This window comes from Microcaecilia unicolor, chromosome 1 (assembly GCF_901765095.1).
Source record: "Microcaecilia unicolor chromosome 1, aMicUni1.1, whole genome shotgun sequence".
NCBI classification, from domain to species: Eukaryota; Metazoa; Chordata; class Amphibia; order Gymnophiona; family Siphonopidae; genus Microcaecilia; species Microcaecilia unicolor.
In genome coordinates, this window is record NC_044031.1 from 743,909,036 (window position 1) to 743,929,097 (window position 20,062).

Here is a 20,062-nt window from a genome sequence, read left to right on the forward strand (position 1 = left end):
CAGGAAAGCAATAGGGCACCCTAGGGGGCACTGCAGTGGACTTCATAAAATGCTCCCAGGTACACATCTGACTATTGCATCCTTACCTTGTCTGCTGAGCCCCCCAAACCCACCCAAATTCCACTACCCCCAACTGTACAGCACTACCACAGCCCTTTCGGAGGAAAGGGGGTTCGTATATGTGGGTACAGTAGGTTTCTGGTGAGTTTTGGAGGGCTCACAGTTTCCTCCATAAGTGCAACAGGTAGGGGGAGGTAGAAGCCTGGGTCCACCTGTCTGCAGTGCACTGTACCCACCACTAGACTACTCCAGGGACCTGCATACTGTTCTAATGGACCTGAGTATAACATCTGAGGCTGGCACAGAGGCTGGGAAGCAATGTTTTTCATCACATTTTTGGGCGGTGGGAGAAGGTTAGTGACCACTGGGGGAATAAGGGGAGGTCTTCCCTGATTCCCTCCAGTGGTCATCTGGTTATTTAGGGCACCTTTTTGTACCTTATTCGCTATAAAAACAGGTCTAGGTCAAAATGTCTTAGTTTTAGTCCTGGGCGTTTTTGTTTTCTTCCATTATGGCTGAAAAATGTCTAAGTCTCAGGAAGGCCCAAGTCTCACACTGAACACACCCCTGATACGCCCCCTTGAGATTTGGACACATTTCTGACGGACTTCAAAGAAAAATGTCTAAAAATTGGTTTCAAAAATACTGATTTGGATACCTTTATTTATTTATTTATTTATTTATAATTTTTCAAAAAACAATACATTCATAATAATATAAATGCAGGATTTGGAAATGATATTCAACAGAGATACATCTCTCTTCATTAAATTAGATAAACAAGAAATATTTCTTATACATATTGACCACCATAATTTGGGAACAAGATATAGGAAAATAAAACAAGAAGGAAAAAAAAAAAGAAAACAGAGGAGGTATAATCCTCCTTTTAAAAGCAATCACTCAGAGAGGTGAGCGTTAGACGCCCACTAGAGGGTACAACCAGCATCCTATGGGGTCATTCAGGGCTGAACATTTCCCTTTTCCTTAGATATAATAAATTCACCCAGCTTTTTGGGGTCAAGAAAGACATAACTAGCATTATTTTTTTTTTTGTTCAATCATTTTTATTAATTTTTAAATAACAAAAAGAAAGGAAATTAAGTACCAGAGACTTAATAATAGTTTAACAAGTTTGATTATGTACACTGACTTGTAGAAGAATTATAGACATTGTTTACATCAACTCTAGGATCCCTGATTCTGTTTCATTACAGGTATTGTATATCTATAGGAATAAGCATATTACTAAATGTTAGAGGTGGAGATAAGAAATTATATATATATATGTAATTAGTACCCATTTATATTTGCATAGATTATAATAATTAATATTAACTGGATGAGTAATCGAGTATAGGAGACCAGGTTTTATTGAATGCTAAAAGGGAGCCGCATTTCTCTGCAGCAGCTTTTTCATATTTAGGATAAAGACATACTGTATTCCACCACATATCATAAGATAACTTCGTAAAGTCCTTCCAATTTTGACATATCAGTTTTAAAGCAACTTGAATCAATATACGTAATAATTTGGCTATTTGAGGTTGTATTACCGTGTTTAAACCAAATTCTCCCGTGATTATGATTTTGTATGTTAGAGAGATCTTAAAATCTAGAATATGGGAAATAGTGTCCTCTATACGAGACCAATACTCATCCAGTATAGGACAATGGTAAATTAAGTGGTCTAAAGTACCTACATGGTTGTTACAAGACCAGCATCTATTTGAGACTTCTTTAGATATTTTGGAAAGTTTGTAAGGTGTCCACATAGCTCTATGCAAGATGTAGTATGATGATTGGGTAAGAGCAGATGATTTTGAGGATTTATATAGTAATGTCCAGATTTTTTCCCATTGTTCTGCAGTTATTTGAGAATTGAGTTCTTTGTTCCAAATGTTTTGTAAGGCTGAAGGAGAGTGAGAAGAGTGTCCTTGGAAGATTTTGTACCATTTAGATGCCGTTTTCTTCCCATTAATTGTTACCAGGCATCTACATGGGTACTTCAAAGTATATGACCCTCCTAAGGCGAGAGTCCTCGGTTTTAAAACCAAAAACTCTCGCCTTCTCTTTTGCATATCTCTATTAAGATCCGGGTAAATCTGAATTTTTCCCCCCCTTGCATATGTTTAAAGTATAGACGAAATACATTATTCCTATCAACCTCGAAAGCGAAGGATACTAACAAAGTCAATCTTTGTGTAACGATCTCTAGAGAGTTTTCTAAGAAAGCTGTTACATTCAAATCAGGTGATGGTTCTGGTCTAGCAGATTTTCCAAATATATATTGAGTCTTGACTACCGGAGGAAAACTCTCTTTAGGAATTTTCAAAATTTCTTCAAAATACTTCTTAAGCATATCTGTTGGTGGTATTAGAGGTGCTTTAGGAAAATTAAGAAGTCTCAGACTGTTCTTCCTAATCTGGTTATCAAGATACTCAACTTTTTTACCCAGAATATCTTTATCCTTGATTATTAGACTTGTAAGGTTTCTGATTTGGATATTTTTTGTGAGAAAAAAATGTCCAAATGCTGCTTTATGCCACTTTTTAGATGTTTTTCTGTTTTGAAAATGAACCCATTAGGTACTCATTTTTTCATTAACATCGGTAAGAAAAAGTGGAATAGTTATAAGCCAACTAAACTAGAAAGAAGAAAACTTATCTTCAGGTTGAAAAGAAGAGAAAAGCAGAAGAGCTGACTGTAAGGCAAGGAGAAAAATCTAAAAAAAAAACCAAAACCATAGTGGCCCTTTTACAAAGAGGGGGGCAGGGCTACTGCACAGAGAGAGCTACAGATATTGTTCCAGCTCATGTAGAGGAGATGTACCTTGACACAGCAGTTTGTATGAAACATGAGTTCATGTCAGATTAATGAACATCTCCAAACTCAATTTATATAAGAAATAAACAAAAAAAGAACGGAAGATGCAGATAAGATAAGTGTAATTTTATTACAAGATAGAACATTTAAGATTTAAAATGATGGGTGAAAGTTTAAGTATTAAAAAGTATGGATCAATGAGGAATACATGCCCACCATAAGAAGAAATGCCTGGTTCATATATAAAGCCTGAATGGTGGTGACATGGTTATCTGACAGATCCATTACTTAAATCCCTTTGAAATCTATGTAAGAATATTGTTCAGAAATACTTGGAGTTGGGTATAAAAGATTGTCTAACTTTAGGTGCAGCCATTTGCCTATGAGGAAAGGTTGAAATGGCTAGGGCTCTTCAGCCTGGAGAAACGACGGCTGAGGGGAGATATGATAGAGATCTATAAAATAATGATTGGAGTGGAACGGGTAGAAGTGAATCACTTGTTTACTCTTCCCAAAAATACTAGGACTAGAGGTCACGCAATGAAGCTACAAAGTAGTAAAATTTAAAATGAATCGGAGAAAATATTTCTTCACTCAACGTGTAATTAAACTCTGGAATTCATTGCCAGAGAACACGGTAAAAGCAGCTAGCTTAGCAGGGTTTAAAAAAAGGTTTGGATATCTTCCTAAAAGGAAAGTCCATAAGCCATTATTAAAATTGACTTCTAGGATAAGCAGCATAAAATGTTGCCAGGTACTTGTGACCTGGATTGGCCACTGTTGGAAACAGGATGCTGGGCTTGATGGACCTTCGGTCTGTCCCAGTATGGCAATACTTATGTTTTTATGCACCAATTGAAAAGTGGTGCAAATGTACAGGCCTAAACCCCTTCATTCCATAAGTATGCACGTAAATGTTAGGAACACCCCTGTTCCTCCCATGACCCTTCCATTTCCATTCCCCTTTCTTTTAACTCGTGTCTACATTTTTGCACGAATATCCCAATTAAATCTAATTAGTGCCAATAATCGCTTGTTAAAAAGCCAATTATTAGCGCTAATTACCTCATTATTCAGTTAAATAATTAACAAAACTTATACCAGAACTGGACAAAAAATGAACCCTCGATACTTGATTGCTTAATTTACTCTGTCACCATTGAACTTTAACGCAATACCACTTTACTTCTCATTCCGGAAATGAATTCTCTATACCTGACCGCTTAAAGTACTCTGTCACTTATGAACTTTAATGCAATACCACTCTGTATTTCTCATCCCGATAATGGCGATCACCACTGCGGCATAATGTAAGCCACATTGAGCCTGCAAAAAGGTGGGAAAATGTGGGATACAAATGCAACAAATAAATAAATAAATAAATAAATAGTACATGCAAAGTGGGCACGTGACCAAATCTGCACACAGAACTTTTAGCAACTTTTATTGAATTAGGGAGCTAATGAATTTATCCTTTAAGGCATTTTCCAAATGCAACGGGTGTGAAAAAATAAAGTCGTTTCCTTTATACCAATCAAAGTACTTGCAAGGAAACTTAAGGAAAAAAAACAGAGCTCTTTGTTTGACTTATAAATTACTAGTAACGAAGGCCCGTTTCAAATCGCAATGAAACGGGTGCTAGCAAGGCTCCCCTCCGTCCCTTTGTGTCTCCATGTGTCACCGGCCCCCCTGCAGCCTCCGCCGAAGGCCCCCCCCCACCCCACTGACCTGCCGAAGTAACGTGTGCTCTGCCCTCGACGTCATCGCGTTTTGACGCGAGGGCGGAGTAGAGCTACAGTGCAGTACAACGTTGGAGCTGATAATGTGCTCCGCCCTCAACATCATAACGTTTGACGCAAGGGCGGGGCCCACAGACTGTGATTTTGTGTGGCTTCAGAGCTTCGAACTTACGAACCTGGCTTCAGTGACGTCAGTGCAAATAGAACGTTGAGGGTGAGTTTTATATATATAGATATGACTCAAGCCTGTAAAGAAACTTTTTTTTAACAGCAATATCTTATCAGATTCAGAAGTCAGGGAGACTGCATCTTGTCATATCTCAACATTTGGCTAATCACTGGCAGAACAGGAGACTGTCATCATAGTGACATAGTAGATGACAGCAGACAAAGACTCGTACAGTCCATCCAGTCTGCCCAACATGATAAACTCATAGCATAAGGTATGAAGTGATTTGTCCTTGCCATTTTCAGGGCATAGACTGTAGACGTCTGCCCAGCACTGTCCATGTTCTAAAACTTCTGAAGTTGTCATCAAAGCCCCTGAAAAGTCCCACTCCAGCACCTTACAATACAGGATGTCTCTCTTGCAAAAGTTGGGGTTTCATATCAATACCTCTAAATCAGCTCTGACCCCAACCCAACGTATGTCTAGTAGCGCTATAGAAATTAGTATTAGTAGTAACCCAAACCATGGACTTCATTATTACAAAGATCATAACATCTGTCTGAAAAGCATTTCTTTCTCCTGCTAATGTTCTTTTTTTTTTTTTTTTAGTTTAATTTCTTTTATTGGTGTTCAGTACAGAAATACATAAGAGCTCACAACATGGCGACAGACGGCAATAAGAAGTAAAACCGGAGCTCAGCCTAAAAAGTAACAAGGTTAACTCTCAGTTATGAGAAGAGAGAAAGAAAAGAGGGAAGGGGGGGGGGGAGGCTGGGGGATATACATCAACATTTGCACATGAGGTACAGCAAATTTGCACATATCACTGCAGGGCACTAAAATGAGATGCAAATGGGAGCCATTTTTCTCTATAAGCTGCAAAGCGGGGAGATTTCTTAGCAAGGTGCAACTCGCATTTATACATTTGAAGCAACAAGTTCCACCATTCCTGGTAGGTAACCTGTTGCAAAGCCTTCCAATGGGAGAAGATGTCCTTCAACGCTAAGGATACCATGGTGTCAGTGGCTTAGGAAGGGGGCGGTGGGGCGGTCCGCCCCGGGTGCACGCCGTTGGGGGGGGTGTCGGCTCCGCTGGTTCCCTGCTCTCTCTGCCCCGGAACAGGTCTGTTCCGGGACAGAGAGAGCAGGGAACCAGCGGAGCCGATGCAGCTCCCAGCGACGTGCACTCGGGGCGGTTTGGCCCTCCCGCCCGTCCCTCGTTGCTTTCCTATGTAAGTACGCGCTCCGGGGGGGGGGGGGTGCGCTTCGGAGGGGGGAGGGTGCGCAGCGGCGACCCGCCCCGGATGTCAGTTGCCCTCACTACGACACTGCATGGTGTTAACCAGAGCCCCTTCACTAGGAGTCAGCAAACTGTGGAAACATTGGTCTCCGAGTATCACAAATTTATAAGAAATTACACCAGGGAGATGAAAGATGTCTACCAGTTGCGCCCATATTTCTAACCAGTATTGCCGAATACACCCACACTCATATATAAGGAGCCTAAAATTACCCACTTGAGACTGACAAGACCAGCATAGATCAGAGCTAGAGGGGGTGATAACATGCATCTTATATGGTGTCCAGAAAGACCTATGCATGAGAAATACATAGACTGCATTGTAGTGGAAGAGTTAGAACATCTGGACTTCCTGCTCATGTTCTGATCATCATCCTACACCACCTTAGCCTACACTATACTATGACTGCTAGGTTACATGGAAGTGACATTCTATATCATCTCATTGACAAAGATTTGCATGTAACATAGTAACATAGTAGATGACGGCAGAAAAGGACCTCCACAGTCCATCCAGTCTGCCCAACAAGATAAACTCATATGTGCTACTTTATGTATATACCTGACCTTGATTTGTATCTGCCATTTTAGGCCGTAGAGGTCTGCCCAGCACTAGCCCCTCCACCCAACCACTAGCCCCGACTCCCACCACCAGCTCTGCCACCCAATCTCCGCTCTGCCACCCAATTTCGGCTAAGCTCCTGAGGATCCATTCCTTCTGAACAGGATTCCTTTATGTTTATCCCACGCATGTTTGAATTCCGTTACCGATTTCATCTACACCACCTCCTGCGGGAGGGCATTCCAAGTATCCACCACTCTCTCCGTGAAAAAAATACTTCCTGACATTTTTCTTGAGCATGTGTCTCCTGCAGTAGCGCCTCAAGTTCCAGTGGAACCAATTTTTCACAGCTACTTTATATGAGGATCCATATCAATCTGAAAATCCTAGAGATTTGACTTTGGTAGATTCATTGGCCCAATCTGGAGCAGAGCAGACTCCTCCACCAGCCTCAGATTCAGTTTGTGCTCACCGCAAACAAATCCAGTGCTGGCTGGATTACTCATTTCTTGTACCTGCACCCCCAGGGTTTATGAAGCACCAGGGAATAGCAACATCACATCAATCACCTCAAGCTCAGGGCTTTTATTATGCTTTACAGGTAATCCAGAGATGGATTTCCAACAAAACTATCCTTCTCCAGGCCAACAAACAAGCTGTGATGTTTTATATCAAAAAGGAAGGGGGCACAGAGACCTTTGCTCTTTGCGTGGAGACCCTAAGTATTTGGAACTTTGCAATTCACTCCAAGTTCTTCCTTTGTGCAACTTATTTGCCAGGAGAGCAGAATAACTTGGCCGATTCCCCCAGCAGGAATTTCAACCCCCACAGCAGTTAGCTTAGCGGGGTTTAAAAAAGGTTTGGCTAGCTTCCTAAAATAAAAGTTCATAAGTCATCATTAAAACGACTTGGGGAAAATCCGCTGCTTATTTCTAGGTGCTCAAAGCCCACCTCTTCAATGCTGCCTTCGGCACCTAACTCTCACATCTCAGGAAATCCAGACTGCCCCAATTTGTCCTTTAGATTGTAAGCTCTTTGAGCAGGGACTGTCCTCTATGTTAAATTGTACAGCACTGCGTAACCCTAGTAGCGCTATAGAAATGCTAAATAGTAGTAGTAGTAGTAGTAGGATAAGCAGCATAAAATCTATTTTATTGGTTTGGGATCTCGCCAGGTACTTGTAACCTGGATTGGCCACTGTTGGAAACAGGATGCTGGGCTTGATGGACCTTTCATCTGTCCCAGTATGGAAACACTTATGTTCTTATGTGCAAGCTGCCTTATGCTGCTTACTTGTAATGGGGGTTCTTCATGAACACTGGGATAAGCCAGCTCACAATCCCTCCCACCTGCCCCTAAGGTTGAAGCTGGGTATTGTACCTACTCTCCAGCTATGAGAGAAACTGGCTATGTAGGCAGTTGGCAATAAAAGACACCTGACATGACATGAAGTCTTCCAGACGTTTCAAATCTTTCTAGGAGCAGGTCAAACATGACACTGTCCGTTGATTTTATCATCCAACGTATTACACCTGTGAGTGGCTGGCTTATCCTGCCGTCCCCAGGGAACCCTCATTACAGGTAAACAACTCCACTTTCCTTATACTTTTTGAACTGTATAATGATGCTTGAAAATCAATTGCATCCGTTAACCTTCTATTCGAAGTGCATTTGTACTGTCTAAATAAATGTGGAGTTCTTGACATGATCAAATCTGTTTTGGTTTCTTTCCGATTGACTTTTTTCTCTCTCTCTTTCTCCTTTTTAATCTATAACTTTCCTCTGTCTTTTATTCCATACTTCCTATAAATCTTTCACTTGCAGTAGTTAATATCCATCTCTAACCCTTCACAATACCTCTATGTGAGCGGTGCCCTTTAAATAGCTAAACTGTTTACTCTTGGTCTGAGGAGAGAATTAATTTTTAGGCCTCAGCCAGCTTGCGCTAAATGAACAGCAAGCCACATTAGTTTCTGCACATCCACTAAACTTTTAATTTGCACCTGACAAATCTCATTTTCAGGCATGTATCTTGGCATAATTTCTGAGGCTTACGATTCTGTACACATGATGGAACAGCCATACCATGCATAGTTCAATGTTAAAAAAACGCTAATGCATTCAACATCAAAAATCTAAGAGCTTTTTAAAAATAAAACAAAAATGTAAGGTAACTTAACATATAATTCTCGATGTATACATTTGTGTAAGTCTAGAATCATTTATTTTATTTATTTTGCTGCATTTATATCCCACATTTTCCCACCTATTTGCAGGCTCAATGTGGCTTACAATATAATACAGCTACAATCACATTGATGGAATCTCTGGATATCTCTGGCGCTTCACACTTCCGGCTGGAGGCTTCATAGAACGTTGGTCTTGCCTGTTATATATATAGATGTTGTTATCCACTTACCCACTTCTTAATCAACATAATTTTCGTATGAACCTTAACAGCAATAATTCTGAAATTCTTCTCCTTTAATATGACTGCCATAATATTTCTATGCACCTTATCTGTTATATATACTCTAACAGATAAGGTGCATAGAAATATTATGGCAGTCATATTAAAGGAGAAGAATTTCAGAATTATTGCTGTTAAGGTTCATACGAAAATTATGTTGATTAAGAAGTGGGTAAGTGGATAACAACATCTATATATATAAAAGGCAAGACCAACGTTCTATGAAGCCTCCAGCCGGAAGTGTGAAGCGCCAGAGATATCCGGTTTCCCCATGAGTGAAGGAAAACAGCACAGCACGAAATCTCACACAGTGAAGGACTCAGAGGGGGGAGGGGAGAGAGATGCCCTCACTCTCTCTGTAACAAAAACACAGAACAGCAGGAAACTTAACACTGAAGGACTGGACTCGGAGGGGGGAGGGGGAGGGGAAGGGAGAGGGAGAGAGGGCAGAGGGCAGGGACACACACACTCCCACATGCACACTCTGAAGAAAACCTTGCTAGCCCCCGTTTCATTTGCATCAGAAACGGGGCTTTTTTACTAGTAATATAATGATATCAGGACAAGGTATAATTGTCAGTAATTAGGATAAATGGATAACAACATAACATAATGATATCAGGACAGGGTATGATTATCAGTAATTAGGGTGTAAATAAAATAGGCAAAATATGACTGAAAGTAGGAGGGGATTGGGGCATTCCAATGCAGTGCCAGTAATATTGTGGAGGATAATTTTAGAAAGGCATTTTCATGCATATGTGGCCACATATGCTCTAAGGGGTCCTTTTACTAAGCCGTGGTAAAAAGTGGCCTGCGGTAGTGCGAGCACATCTTTGGGGCATGCACTGGGTCATTTTTTACCACATCTAGGAAAAAGGGCCTTTTTTTAAACGGGGCCGTAAAATGGACATGCGCTAAAATTGAAACCAGCGCACGTCCATTTTTGACCTGACACCTTACCGCCACCCACTGATCTAACTGTAAGGGCTCACGTGTTACACATGCGGTGACTGGTCGGTGCTCACCAACTGCTGATTAACGCTAGAAACACCGTGTACGGAAGGAAATTTTAAAAAAATAATTTATCTTGGCGTTATGGGCGCACATCAAATCTGAGATTACCACCAGGGGTGCGCTAGTCTCATTTTGGCATGCGCTGCATATGCATAGAGACTACCGCACCTTTCTAAAAGGGCTCCTGATTTAGGCATTCACATCATCCAGTACACTGTACCATACAATAAGAATCATAAAAAATAAATACACTGAACCAAGAGAGAATGTAAATTTATTTACCGTATTTTTCGGACTATAAGACGCACCGGACCATAAGACGCACCTAGGTTTTAGAGGAGGGAAATAGGAAAAAAAATTTTTCCTTTTTCCCTCCTCTAAAACCTAGGTGCTCCGGTGCGTCTTGTCCGAGTTTTGGACCTCCGTCCCATACTTACACGATTCCATGTTCCCTGGTGGTCTAGTGACGTCGGGGCAGGAAAGAGCCCCCTCTTTCCTGCCCATCGCGCTGCTCTCCGTGCTCCTCAATGCTTTCTGACGGTCTCGGCGAGATTCAAAATGGCCGCCGAGATTGTGCGTCTTATAGTCCGAAAAATACGGTATTTATTTGTTACATTTGTATCCCGCATTTTCCCACCTATTTGCAGGCTCAATGTGGCTTACATAGTACCGTAGAGGCATTCGCCAGTCTGGAGATGAAACAAATACAGGTGGTATTATGGTTGAGTAAGGAACATATGTTTCAGTTACAATGGGAATCAAGGAGAGGAAAGATAATTTAGTGTCCAGTACAAGCTTTGGTTATGTTGTGTTGCAGAGTGCTGGCATTTATGATGGATCGGCGGGGTATGCCTTTTTGAACAGGTAGGTTTTTAATGATTTCCTGAAGTTTAGGTGGTCGTAGGTTGTCTTCACAACTTTTGGCAGTGCGTTCCATAATTGTGTGCTTGTATAGGAGAAGCTGGACGCATAGGTTGTTTTGTATTTAATTCTTTTGCAGTTTGGGTAGTGGAGGTTTAGGTATGTTCGACGTGATCTGGTTATGTTTCTGAGTGGTAGGTCTATAAGTTCTGTCATATATCCTGGGACTTGGCCATAGAAATTTTGTGGACCAGGGTGCAGATTTTGAAAGTAATACGTTCTTTGATTGGTAGCCAATGCAGTTTTTCATGGAGGGGTTTGGCACTGTCGAATTGTGATTTGCCAAATATTAGTCTGGCTGCTGTATTCTGGGCGGTCTGGAGTTTCTTTGTGAGTCGTTCTTCGCATCCAGTGTAAATTCCGTTGCAATAGTCTGTATGACTTAGCACCATTGATTGTGTTAGGTTACGAAATATTTCCCTCGGGAAGAAAGGTTTTAAGCGTTTAAGTTTCCACATTGAGTGGAACATTTTCTTTGTTGTGGAGTTCACTTTGTTCTTGAGAGTGAGGTTACGGTCGATTGTCACGCCGAGTATTTTCAGGCTGTTTGAAATAGGGAGGGTGTGTTCTGGGGTGATTAAGGTTTTTGGTTTGTATGTATTGTGTTGAGATGAGAGGATGAGACAATGTGTTTTTTCAGTATTCAGTTTCAATTGAAAGGAGTTTGCCCATGAATCCATGATATTCAAGTCGAGTTTAATTTGGCCATATTAAAACTTGGCCATAGCTGTTATTCAAACTTCATCAAATATTAAAAAACATTTCAACTCAAAAACTTAACTCAATATGTCTAAATGGTGCCATCCTAGTCACATATGACCTTAACAACATGACAGCATCACACCCCCATCGTCAGGCTGTGGTGATGCTAGGCTGACCATGCTATACCTAAACATCCCCCAACCCCAAAAACTCATTTCACCCATCTGGCAGTGTTGCACATGTTGTAGCAATTAGGATTTTACTCCCTTACTCCAAGCATCGGCGTTGCATCCAAAAGGAAAGGTGATAACTCCTTACATCAGCATCGCAGAAAAGAAGAAACACCAAAAAACACAGACATAACCCTAAAACCCTAAGCCCGGATAAATCCCAATACCCAACCAATTTTCCTTCTCCAAACAATAACCAACCCTATAGTTAAAGAAGGGAAGGGTGGGCGGACCTATGCATCTCAATGTTTTTTTTTCCTTCACAGACTCCTGCTGCTAAGCCACTGCCTAACTATAACAAAATGGAACCCACCACACAAATTCTTCCAGGCAAATCTGAGCTGCATAAAAAGCAGGAATATTATACACATTTAGACATTCCACTTATTTGTGTATGGAATGCACAGTGCCACTGAATATATGAATAATCTGAATGTCTATCTTGGACGTTTCAGAGTACACGCTGCCTGTCCTGATGAATATTGGCCTCGTTTAGCTTTAGTGCATAAGCTATAAAATATGGAAAACGGAACGAAACAGAAAACAAAAACGTCGAGTGGATAAATGCTGATGTTAAACAAATGTATACAACAGATTATTTTTACAAGAACTTTATTTTAGCTGCTCTTGCTTTAGACAAACATTGATCCTGCATAATTAAGCACAGCTTGTATGTGTACAGCTGACCGGAGGCAAAAGCACATTTATCTGCTTATTCATTTAGTATTTGCGCACCTGATGCTGACCAAGTACTTTTTAGTTAAAATTCACAATACGGCATATGGTACAAAACTCGCAGCTATATATATTCACTGGCTAGAGCTATGTCTCCTGACTGCCCTCTCCATTTTCCCAGATAATCCTCTTCCATTATTCATGAATCCAAAATGTTATTTATATCCCTTCTCTTGGGGTCAGCATTTATTATGCAGAAGACTTCATCTGCTGCCCGGACAGGTGGGGTAAGGCAGAATCTGTCTCTTCTCCTCCCTGACTACAATATTTCTGTATATAAAACCGCCTTTAATTATTAGCCTTCTGTTGTTTGTCAGTTCCTGCACACCTCTACCCAGAAGCCAAGCAACAAATGTTTTAATTAAAATATTGTGCCGATAGGAAAAGAAAAAACATTACAACGCATCTGCATTGGCAAGAGAAAGTTTTCAGACCATCTATTCCCATAGAAATGTTTCTCCTTCACTTCATAGTCATGAATAATAATATTCACAGATTCAGTTCAGTTTTGTCCTTTATGGTCGAGGGGTAAAGTGAAAAATCTTAAATGAATCTAATATGCTTAACAAATAAAGGGGTCCCTTTACTAAGGTGCGCTGAAACATGGCCTGCGGCAGCGTAGACGCGTGGTTTGGGCGCACGCAGAATCATTTTTCAGCGCACATGCAAAAAATGTCTTTTTTTTTTTTTGCAGAATATGGACGTGGGGCAAAATGAAATTTTTCGACATCCATTTTGGGTCTGAGACCTTACCGCCAGCCATTGACCTAGTGGTAAAGAGTCTCACGCGGTAACCGGGCGGTAATGACCTATGTGTGCCAAATGCCACTTGACGATGCGTCAGTAAGGGACTTGGTTAATGACAGATGATTCCAATTTCACTACTGTAGAGCTGGGGGCTGCCTGGAATTTGGGGGTGGGGGGAAGGGGGTTTCCTAAAAAGGGGGGGGGGAAGAAGAGTAGGGGGGTTGGGAGGGGAGAGATACATAGGAGTAAGTAAAATGTGATGATTATTGTTCATGTAATCTTGCATGTTGTTCATTTAATGGTTGCATTATTGTTATGGCCTTGAGTGCTATTTATTGTATTGCTGTTGAGTCAATAAAACGTTGAAACGTAAAAATGTTTTTCAGGCGCACGTAGCAGAAGCGTGTTAAAAATCAAATTATCGCAAGGGCCACTTGGTAGCCGTGTGGTAACTCCATTTTGGCATGTGTTGGGCATACATAGACGCTTACGCGGCTTAGTAAAAAGGCCCCAAAAATAAAGCAGCATAAGCTCTGTTGTCTGTTCCAGGAACCTAATTAAATTTGTTTTTCAGATCCTCACTATGGCACTGCCTGTTTGTATCACCTTCTCCCAAGGTTCTTTTTTTTTTTTTTTAAGTTATTATTACTGTGATAGTGTGTAATCTTTACACTGATTCAGGGTATCTGTGAAACCTACAAGTTACAGTCTGGGATAATGTAGTGAAGGCACAGCTGAAACTTGCATGTGTAGGATAAGGAGGGTTTTGTTATGTGCAATTTATCCTTATGTGCTCAATATGGATTTTCAACTTCCTTTAAAAGGGTTTGTGATTTCATTACATACATAAATTTACCCATGGGTGAAGGAAAGAGGCATTTCAATGGATTCCCAAATTTGCACCAGGCACCGCATAACTCTTCAGGATATCCGCAATGAGATAAAGCTGCACACACTGGAGACTCAGGGTCTGATATTCAGTCATTTTGCTGATAGTTGACGGCATTAAACCCAGAAACTGAATACCGGCTCATGTCCAGACTCCCGCATTAAATTTCCAGGATTAGAGATCTGGCTAACTGATAGCCAGTTAAGTGCAAATGAAAACGGTAACGGAATTCAAACATGCGTGGGATAAGCATAAAAGAATCCTGTGCAGAAGGAATGGATCCTCAGGAGCTTAGTCAAGATCGGGAGGCGGGGCTGGTGGTTGGGAGGTGGGGATAGTGCTGGGCAGACTTATACGGTCTGTGCCAGAGCCAGTGGCGGGAGGCGGGGCTGGTGCTGGGCAGACTTATACAGTCTGTGCCGGAGCTGGTGGTTGGGAGGCGGGGCTGGAGGTTGGGAGGCGGGGATAGTGCTGGGCAGACTTATACGGTCTGTGCCAGAGCTGGTGATGGGAGGCAGGGATAGTGCTGGGCAGACTTACACGGTCTATGCCAGAGCCGGTGGCGGGAGGCGGGGCTGGTGGTTGGGAGGCGGGGATAGTGCTGGGCAGACTTATACGGTCTGTGCTCTGAAGAGCACAGGTACAAATCAAAGTAGGGTATACACAAAAAGTAGCACATATGATTTATCTTGTTGGGCAGACTGGATGGACCGTGCAGGTCTTTTTCTGCCGTCATCTACTATGTTACTATCCTGCTTATAATCGAACGAGAAAAACGCCCAAGTTCCGACCTAAATCGGGAGATGGACGTTTATCTCACAAAAACGAATAACACGGTATAATCGAAAGCCGAATTTGGACGTTTTCAACTGCACTCCGTCGCGGAAGCGTACAAAGTTGACGGGGGCGTGTTGGAGGCGTGGTGAAGTCGGGACTGGGGCGTAGTTATCACCCGAACAGAGATGGGCGCCTTTCGCCGATAATGGAAAAAAAGTATGTGTTTGTAGCTAGAATTTAGGGCACTTTTCCTGGACCCTGTTTTTTCACGAATAAGGCCCCCCAAAGTGCCCTAAATGACCAGATTACCACCAGAGGGAATCAGGGATGACCTCCCCTGACTCCCCCAGTGGTCACTAACCCCCTCCCACCACAAAAAATGATGTTTCACAACTTTTTATTTTCACCCTCAAATGTCATACCCACCTCCCTGGCAGCAGTATGCAGGTCCCTGGAGCAGTTGTTAGGGGGTGCAGTGGACTTCAGGCAGGTGGACCCAGGCCCATCCCCCCCCCTACTTGTTACAATTGTGCTGCTTAATGCTTAGTCGTCCAACCCCCCCAAACCCACTGTACCCACATGTAGGTGCCTCCCTTCACCCCTTAAGGCTATAGTAATGGTGTAGACTTGTGGGCAGTGGGTTTTGAGGGCGATTTGAGGGGGCTCAACACAGAAGGGAAGGGTGCTATGCACCTGGGAGCTCTTTTACCTTTTTTTGTTTTTGTAAAAGTGCCCCCTAGGGTGCCCGGTTGGTGTCCTGGCATGTGAGGGGGACCAGTGCACTACAAATCCTGGCCCCTCCCATGAACAAATGCCTTGGATTTATTCGTTTTTGAGCTGGGCGCTTTCATTTTCCATTATCGCTGAAAAGCAAAAACGCCCAGCTCACAAATTGTCGAATAAAACATGGACGTCTATTTTTTTCGAAAATACGGTTCGGTCCGCCCCTTCACGGACCCGTTCTCGGAGATAAACGCCCATGGAGATAGACGTTTTCGTTCGATTATGCCCCTCTATGTTATTTGGCACTAAAGTGGATATGAAGAACCGCATAAAGCAGGGGCGTAGCCAGACACCCAATTTGGGGTGGGCCTGGGCCCAAGATGGGTGGGCAGAACTCCACCTTGTCCCACAAGTGATTTGGTTTCTCCCTCTCTCACCTGCATGTCATATGATCTCTCAAACTTTCCTCCTCCCCTGCATGCCTTTTAAGTAGCAGATTTTCACCGGCAGCGAGCAGCAACTAATACACAGTTCTCATGTTGGCCCCACAGCATGTATCAGTCACTGCTCACTGCAGGCAAAGATCTGCTGTTTAGAATGTATGCAGGAGGGACAACTGTTGGGAGTCTTTGGCTGGTGGGGCTTGGGGATCTCTGCCAGCTATATCATAGGTGTGCTGCTACTGGGTGGGCCTGGGCCCACCCTTGGCTACGTCACTGGCATAAAGATAGGATTGCTTTTTATGCAGTCCTATTTATGTGGTTAGCTTTAACCAGTTAAGTGCTGAATATCGCACTTAAGGGGTTCTTTTACTAAGCCGTGGTAAAAAGTGGCCTGAGGTAGTGTAGGCATGTGTATTGGGTGCGCGCTGGGCCAGTTTTTACCGCATCTACAAAAAAAGAGCTTTTCTAATGGGATGGGAAAAGGGCCTGTGCATAGGCGGTCGGTGGCCCAACTGTTTGGGGAGGCTAAATGGTGCGGGGTTAGGGGGTGGGGTCAGGGGTGGAGTTTAAATCCATAATTGTCTGATAACACACAGAAAAAATAAATAAATAAAAATAAAAGTCACAATTAATACCTTTTATTAAATTTAGATATTAGATATGTATCATATGTCAAAGAATAAAGTGGTTGCTCAAAGCATATTCTAAGCACAATCGCTCAACTGCAAAATACTATGCACAACTTTGTGCAAAAACACACTCAGAACCTTACTGTACCATAAATATTACACTGGGCAGAACCTAATACACCAATATACCACCCATACGGAAAATGCAGACCGTCAACAATATGAAACAAGGATCATAATATCACAATTCTCATGTAGAGCCACAAAACATCCTAATTCATGTTAAATGTGGGATAAAATGCCATAAATAAGTAAACAAATATAAACTTTTAATGTTGAGCACCTGATTCTCAAAGTGGACATATTCCAAACACTATAATGAAAATAAAATGATCTTTTCTACCTTTGTTGTCTGGTGATTTTTTCTGATCATGCTGTCCCAGTATCCGATTCTGCTGCTATCTGTCCTCAGTGCAGGTCAGAAAGTCATCCTCGTTAAATATCTCCCTGGCAACCCAAGACACCTCCAGCCAACCCCCCTTGCTCTCCCGGCAGTAAGGTAAACAAACCATAAACCAATTTCTACAACTGCTAGAGGGCTTTCACTGCAGCTCCTGCTGTGAGGATGGAGGTAAATCAACAATTTAAACCCCTCAGAGCACAGCAGGGGAGGCTTAGCCTCTCCAAGCCTCTTATACCGGGCGCCTATGGGCCTGTGGTAAAAATGAAACCAGTGCACACCCAAAACTGGCCTGAGCCCTTAATGCCACTCATTGATCTAGCAGTAAAGGCTCACACGCTACACGTGCGGTGACCGGTCAGCATGCGCCAAGTACCAATGACTGCCGGAACCTAAGAGGAAATAGATAAATAATTCATCCAGGGAGTATGGGTGCACGCCAAATCTGAACTTACTGCCAAGAGGGTGCACTGGCCTGGCGGTAGTCTCATTTGGGCGCGTGCTGCATATGCATAGAGCCTACCGCGACTTAGTAAAAGGGCCCCACAACCGATTAAGTCTGACTCTGCCCCCCAACACCCCCAATATTGCTGGATTTGGCTTGGGCACCAACTGGACATTTTCAATGGATAAGTGCTGCTGAAAATACCCAGTTAGGCCCAGAAGGGTGATTTAAATGGCCAGGAGCCTCTCCTGACCATTTAAATCATTTTAAACATTGGGCCCTCAGTAATGCAGATTAGAAGAAGGATCAATTCGGGGCCCTTTTACTAAAGTGTGGTAAAATCTGGGCTTAATGCATTTTAATACCAGACTTTACCATACCTTAAGCCCAGATTTAACATGATACTTCTTTTATGGCTGTTTCTTTCTTTTTTTTTTTTTTTATTTGCAGGTTGTTTGCACCATATTTCCATTAGTGCATGCAACTTGCAAAAAATGAACACAGGAACAGTTACCATCTATTTAGGAGTTGCCAAGGCCTCCTGTGTTAACTCTGCGTTTTCCAATTACTTCATGCTATTTGTAAGGATAATGCTGGAATGCCCACTCTCTGGGCATGATATGCCCCCTCCTGAAAATAGTTTTGAAAGTTTGGTAATGCGCAGGTTAGTGTATGCTAACAGGGAAAATGCTGCAAAATGCTTTAATGCATTTCTGCAGTAGCCTATTTGCGTGCACTAACCATGTATTAAGGGCTTAACATCCTTTATTGACAGGGCCCTTCACTGTAGGAGTCACTAACCTGTGATAACTCAGGTATATGTTTGAAATAATAAATCTGATTTTCAGTCGCCATAGCAACAAGGTATGTAAGCATTACTGAAAAAAACTCTTCCTGAAGCAGCAACAAAGATTGCGAAACAAGACGTGCTTATAGAAGAAGAATGTTTGTAGAGGAATGAAAAAATGAAGAAAAAAAGCAGATTAAAAATTTTGTTTTGAAACTAGGAAGCTTCAGTGGATTGCAAGAGGCATAACGGGACATCACGGAAAAATACACCTCAACCGGTTGGAGGGTTTGTACCGAGGAGAACAATAACACAAGTACAAGATAAGTATGAACAACTTGAAAATCTAAATGTGGACAAAGCCATGGGACCGAACAGGATCCACCCCAGGATATTGAGGGAGCTCAGAGAGGTTCTGACAGGTCCTTTTAAAGATTTGTTTAATACATCCTTTGAGACGGGAGAGGTTCCATGGGATTGGAGAACGGTGGATGTGGTCCCTCTTCACAAAAGTGGTGATAGGGAAGAAGCTGGGAACTACAGGCCGGTAAGCCTCACTTCGGTTATTGGAAAAGTAATGGAAGCGATGCTGAAGGAAAGGATAGTGAATTTCCTGGAAGCCAACAAGTATCGTGCCAAAGAAATCTCATTGAATTCTTTGACTGGGTGACCGGAGAATTGAATCATGGACGTGCTATAGACGTAATCTACTTGGATTTCAGCAAAGCTTTTGACGGTTCCCCACAGGAGGCTCTTGAATAAACTTGACAGGCTGAAGATAGGACCCGACATTGTGAACTGGATTAGGAACTGGTTGACGGACAGACGCCAGAGGGTGGTGGTTAATGGAATTCGCTCGGATGAGGGAAAGGTGAGTAGTGGAGTGCCTCAGGGATCAGTGCTGGGGCCGATTCTGCTCAATATATTTGTGAGTGACATTTCTGAATGGTTAGAAGGTAAAGTTTGCCTTTTTACAGATGATACTAAGATTTGTAACAGAGTGGACACCCAGAAGGGAGTGAAAAACATGAAAAAGGATCTGCAGAAACTACAAGAATGGACTAAGATTTGGCAATTAAAATTCAATGCGAAATGCAAAGTGATGCACTTAGGGAGTAGAAATCCAGGGGAGACATATGTGTTAGGCAGTGAGAGTCTGATATGTACAGACGGGGAGAGGGATCTTGGGGTGATAGTATCTGAGGATCTGAAGGCGACTAAACAGTGTGATAAGGCTATGGCCATAGCTAGAAGGTTGCTAGGCTATATAGAGAGAGGTGTGACCAGCAGAAGAAAGGAGGTGTTGATGCCCATGTATAAGTCGTTGGTGAGGCCCCACCTGGAGTATTGTGTTCAGTTTTGGAGGCCGTATCTTGCTAAGGATGTAAAAAGAATTGAAGTGGTGCAAAGAAAAGCTACAAAAATGGTATGG

General features: G+C 42.3%; 1 protein-coding gene across 1 annotated transcript in view; it reads right to left on the reverse strand.

Moving 5' to 3' along the window:
• Nucleotides 1-20,062, reverse strand: part of AGBL1 (ATP/GTP binding protein like 1) — a 1,046,841-nt gene that overhangs the window by 377,310 nt on the left and 649,469 nt on the right. The gene's annotated exons all lie outside the window — the stretch shown is intronic.